This window comes from Hemiscyllium ocellatum, chromosome 25 (genome assembly GCF_020745735.1).
Source record: "Hemiscyllium ocellatum isolate sHemOce1 chromosome 25, sHemOce1.pat.X.cur, whole genome shotgun sequence".
Lineage (NCBI taxonomy): Eukaryota > Metazoa > Chordata > Chondrichthyes > Orectolobiformes > Hemiscylliidae > Hemiscyllium > Hemiscyllium ocellatum.
The window spans coordinates 36,405,089-36,411,394 of NC_083425.1; positions in this window are offsets into that span (position 1 = coordinate 36,405,089).

The following is a 6,306-nucleotide window of genomic DNA, read 5'->3' on the forward strand; positions in this document are numbered from 1 at the left end:
CTGCAAGTCAATCCTCACTAGAATATTTTATGTTAGGATTGGCAGTTTAAAAAAATAATTACATGGATTTTTTCTCAAGATCCTAATTATGTTTGGGTTGTCATGAGGCTTGTGGCTTCAGATTTGATTTTGCAGTTTAGAGAGATTGCTATCCTTGTAATATATAATATATCCTTGTTTCACCCAAACAGTGAATGCTGTCTGGCTCTAGGAGGTTCTTCGAACATATGTGTTTATACAACTGTATATAATACTCTTCTCCGTAATACATAACATACTAGACAGACTCACACATATGGAGAAAGTGAGGATTGCAGATGCTGGAGTACCAGAGTTGAAAAATGTGGTGCTGGAAAAACACAGCAGGCCAGGCAGCATCCGAGGAGCAGAAGAATCGACGTTTCAGGCATAAGCCCTTCTTTAGGAATGAGGCTGGTGTGGCAAGCGGGCTGAGATAAAAGGTAGGGGGGAGGGAATTTGGGGGAGGGGCGCTGGGAATATGATAGGTGGAAGGAGGTGAGGGTGAGGGTGATAGGCCGGAGAGGGGGTGGGGGCGGAGAGGTCGGGAAGAAGATTGCAGGTCAAGAGGGCGATGCTGAATCAGAGGGTTGGGACTGAGATAAGGTGGGTGGAGGGTAAATGAGGAAGCTGGAGAAATCTACATTCATCCCGTGTGGTTGGAGGGTTCCTAGGCGGAAGATGAGGCACTCTTCCTCCAGGCGTCGTGTGGCTAGGGTCTGGCGATGGAGGAGGCCAAGGACCTGCATATTATTGGCAGAGTGGGAGGGAGAGTTAAAGTGTTCAGCCACAGGGAGGTTGGGTTGGTTGGTTCGGGTGTCCCAGAGGTGATCCCTGAAACGTTCTGCAAGTAGGGGGCCTGTCTCCCCACTGTAGAGGAGACCACACCGGGTGCAGCGGATGTAGTAAATGATGTGTGTGGAGGTGCAGGTGAATTTGCGACAGATATAGAAGGATCCATTGGGGCCTTGCAGGGAGGTGAGGGGGGAGGTGTGGGCGCAAGTTTTGGACTTTTTGCGGTTGCAGGGGAAGGTGCCAGGAGTGGAGGTTGGGTTGGTTGGGGGTGTGGACCTGATGAGGGAGTTGTGGAGGGAGTGGTCTCTCCTGAATGCTGACAGGCGTGGAGAGAGAAATATATCCCTGGTGGTGGGGTCTGTCTGGAGGTGGTGGAAATGACGACGGATGATACAATGTATCAGAAGGTTGGTGGGATGGAAGGTGAGGACAGTGGGGTTCTGTCCTGGTGGCGATTGGAAGGACGGGGTTCAAGGGCAGAAGTGGAGGGAGATGCAGTGGAGAGCGTCATCGACCACGTCGGAGGGGAAATTGCGGTCTTTGAAGAAGGAGGCCATTTGAGTTGTTCAGTAGTGGAATTGGTCCTCCTGGGAGCAGATGTAGCCGAGACGGAGGAATTGGGAATATGGGATGGTGTTTTTACAGGGGACAGGGTGGGAGGAGATGTAATCTAGGTAGCTGTGGGAGTCGGTTGGTTTGTAGTAAATGCCTGTGTTGAATCAGTCGCCTGAGATAGAAATGGAAAGGTCTAGGAAGGGGAGGGAGGAGTCTGAGATGGTCCAGGTAAATTTGAGGTTGGGGTGAAAGGTGTTAGTAAAGTGGATGAACTGTTCAACCTCCTCGTGGGAGCACGAGGTAGCGTCAATACAATCATCAATGTAGCGGAGGAAAAGATGGGGGGTGGTGCCAGTGTAGCCACGGAAGATGGACTGTTCCACATATCAAACGAAGAGGCAGGCATAGCTGGGGCCCATGCGGGTGCCCATGGCTACTCCTTTGGTTTGGAGGAAGTGGGAGGATTGGAAGGAGAAGTTGTTCAGAGTGAGGACCAGTTCAGTCAGTCGAAGGAGGGTGTCAGTGGAAGGGTACTGGTTGGGTCGGCGGGAGAGGAAGAAGCGGAGGGCTTGCTGCTATGTCATGTTTACATCATCATTTCATTTTCCTATCCACTCTCATTATGCTAATTGGTAAGGCTGTTATATAAAGCAGCAGTGTCCCTCCTGAATCTCAAATCCTATCTACTCTAGACGTGTGTCATAACAAATCTGAACAGATTGATTCAAAAATATCTAAACTTTAGTGGCAGTACTCCAGTATGAGTTTAATTTTGTTGGTAAGAGCTAAAAAGAAAACTGAGCAAAGTCCTCCCGAGGATTCATCAAAAAGCTCTAAAATAATGGCTCAATTATTGATTTTGTCAGCTCCATTAAACATCCTGATGGTAAACATAGAACATAGAAAAATATGTTCTATGTTTACCATCAGGACGTTTAATGGAGCTGACAAAATCAAGGCCCTTTGGCCCTCGATGTTGCGCTGATCCAAGCCCACCTAACCTACACTAGCCCACTATCCTCCATATGCCTATCCAATGCCAATTTAAATGCCCATAAAGAGGGAGAGTCCACCACTGCTACTGGCAGGGCATTCCATGAACTCACGACTCACTCAGTAAAGAATCTACCCCTAACATCTGTCCTATACCTACCACCCCTTAATTTAAAGCTATGCCCCCTCGTAATAGCTGACTCCATACGTGGAAAAAGGTTCTCATGGTCAACCCTATCTAAACCCCTATCATCTTGTACACCTCTATCAAGTCACCCCTAAACCTTCTTTTCTCCAATGAAAACAGCCCGAAGTGCCTCAGCCTTTCCTCATACGATCTTCCTACCATACCAGGCAACATCCTGGTAAACCTCCTCTGCACCGGATCCAGTGCCTCCATATCCTTCCTATAGTATGGCGACCAAAACTGCACACAATACTCCAGATGCGGCCGCACCAGAGTCTTATACAACTGCAACATGACCTCAGGACTCTGGAACTCAATTCCTCTACCAATAAAAGCCAGTACGCTATATGCCTTCTTCACAGCACTATTTACCTGGGTGGCAACTTCAGAGATCTGTGTACATGAACACCAAGATCCCTCTGCTCATCCACACTACCAAGAATCCAACCATTAGCCCAGTACCCCATCTTCTTGTTACTCTTACCAAAGCGAATCACTTCACACTTAACTACATTGAACTCCATTTGCCACCTTTCTGCCCAGCTCTGCAGCTTATCTATATCCCGCTGTAATCTGCCACATCCTTCCTCACTGTCAACAACTCCACCGACTTTCGTATCATCCGCAAACTTGCTCACCCAACCTTCTAGCCCCTCCTCCTGGTCATTTATAAAAATGACAAACAGCAATGGTTCCAAAACAGATCCTTGCGGAACACCGCAAGTAACTGCACTCCAAGATGAACCTTTACCATCAACTACTCCCCTCTGTCTTCTTCCAGCCAGCCAATTCCTAATCCAAATCTCCAACGCACCCTCAATGCCATACCTCCGTATTTTTTGCAGTAGCCTACCATGGGGAACCTTATCAAACTAAAATCCATATACACCACACCTACCACTTTACCCTTGTCCACCTCCTTAGTCACCTTCTCAAAGAATTCAATAAGGTTTGTGAGGCACGACCTGCCCTTCACAAAACCATGCTGACTATCCTTGATCACATTATTCCTATCCAGATGTTCATAAATCCTATTCCTTACAATTCTCTATAAGACTTTGCCCATAACAGAAGTGAGACTCACCGGCCTATAGTTACTAGGGTTATCCCTACTTCCCTTCTTGAACAAGGGAACCACATTTGCTATCGTCCAGTCTTCTAGCACTATTCCTGTAGACAACGAGGACATAAAAATCAAGGCCAATGGCTCTGCAATCTCCTCCCTTGCTTCTCAGAGAATCCTAGGATAAATGCCATCAGGCCCAGGGGACTTATCTATTTTCACCCTTTCCAGAATTTCCAACACCTCTTCCCTACATACCTCAAAGCCATCCATTCTAATTAATTGTGACTCAATATTCACATTGGCAACAATGTCCTATTCCTGAGTGAATACTGACGAAAAGTATTCATTCAGTGTCTCTCCAATCTCTTCAGCCTCCACACGCAACTTCCCACTACTATCCTTGACTGGACCTATTCCTACCCTAGTCATTCTTTTATTTCTGACATACCTATAGAAAGCCTTTGGGTTTTCCCTAATCCTACCAACCAAGGACTTTTCATGTCCCCTCCTTGCTGCTCTTAGCTGTCTCTTTAGATCCTTCCTGGCTACCTTATAACTCTCAATCGCCCCAATCAAACCTTCACGCCTCATCTTACATAGGCCGCCCTCTTCCCTTTAACAAGGGATTCCAATTCCTTATTAAACCACAGCTCCCTCACACGACCCTTTCCTCCCTGCCTGACAGGTACATACTTATCAAGGACACTCATTAGTTGCTCCTTGAACAAGCTCCACGTATCGATTGCGCCCTTCCCTTGAAGCCTACTTTTCCAAGCCACGCATCCTAAGTCATGCCTCACCACATCATAATTTCCCTGCCCCCAGCTATAACTCTTACCCTGCAGTGCACACTTATCCCATTTACTCCATCACTGGAGTAAAAGTCACCGAATTGTGGTCACTGTCCCCAAAGTGCTCACCTACCTCCAATTCTAACACCTGACCTGGTTCGTTGCCCAGAACCAAATCCAGTATGGCCTTGTTGGCCTGTCTACATATTGTGTCAGGAAACCCTCCTGCACACATTGGACAAACACCGACCCATCTAACATACTCGAGCTATAGCTTTCCCAGTCAATATCTGGAATGTTAAAGTCCCCCATAACAACCACCCTATTACTTTCACTCTTCTCCTGAATAATCCTTGCAATCCTTTCTTCTACGTCTCTAGGACTATTAGGAGGCCTGTAGAAAACTCCTAACAGGGTGACCTCACCTTTCCTATTTCTAACCTCAGCCCAAACTACCTCAGATGGTGAGTCTTCATCCATAAACTATAGACATTCCAAAGAAAATTACCAAAATGAGCCTATTGATTTAATTTTACATTTAATAAGCAATTATTAATTAGTGGAAAGCCAAAATCCCAAAGTCTACCTGGTGCAATAACAGTGCATAACAGTTGGAAGAGTTATTCAAGTATCAAGGCTAATCTCAAATTGATAAACAACACAGGAAATCTGAAAGGTATGTTTGCAAGGATCACCTCAATTCAATAAACAAATGTCAGTTATTGACCTGGTATGTTTGTATTAGGTAAAGGAGAAGAGTTTACAAAGTAAATTGAGGAAATAAGGAATGTGTGACAAAATAATATACTGTATAATTTGGGAGACATGGAGACTTGATGGATCAGCTTTAAAAGAGGGGACAACAACAATGCTGCCAAGAAATTTCACACTCATTGTTGAGTATCCTCAAACGAGATCGGAGCAGAGGGTAGAATTGGTCTTATCCATGTCTTTGTTACATCTAAACCAACTATTTTAGCTCTGTTCTTGTTGATCACACCCTTACATCATGCGTAAATTTGAGAGCATCTAAAACGCTGCTGCCCATGTCTTACTTTGCACCAAGTTGCATTCATTGATCACCCTTGTGCTTTTGACTTACATTATCCCTCAGATCAACACCTCAAATTTAAAATTGTGTATCTTTTTTGCAAATCCCTCAAGCCCTACAACTCTCTCACATCCTTACACTCCCACATCAGCTGTCGAGCATGTCTCCAATTTTTATTGTTCCAACATTGGGGTTGACTAAGCCCAAAGTTTTGGAATCCCCTCCCCCTCACTCCCCTTTCTCACTTCCCCACTCCCACCTCCCTCTCTCACTCCCCCACCCCCTCAGTCCACCACCCCCTCACTCTCTCACCCATCCCCTCTCTCAATCTTTCACCTCCAATCCCCCTTTCTCCCCCACTCCCCTGACCCCCTCTCTCACTTCTCCATAACTCCATCCCCTCAACATGCTCCCTCACTCCCACAACCCCTCTCCCTCCCCACCCCTTCTCTCATTCTGTCACCTCTCACCTCCAACCCCTCTCCCTCCCTGATTCCCCCTCCTCTGCACCCCCTCTCCTTCACCCCCACCTCTCTCCCTTGCCCTCACCTCTTCCCCAGCCCCTCTCTCCCCTATTCTCTCTCCCACCTCTTCACCCCCAACCCCTCCTCTCTCGCTCCCTCATCCCAACCCACTCTCTACCCTAGCCTGCTCTCTCCTCATCCCCCACCTCCCACTCTCACTCCTCATTTCTTTCACTCAAGATTTTTGTGTATTTCCTTCTCTTCACCCTCACACTGACAATGTTTCCTTCAGTTATCTGTAGCCTCATGTTCTGAAATACTGTTCTTCTACCATCTCTTTCTTTAACAACAGCAGAATCTTATTTTTATATAATGGCTTTTAATGT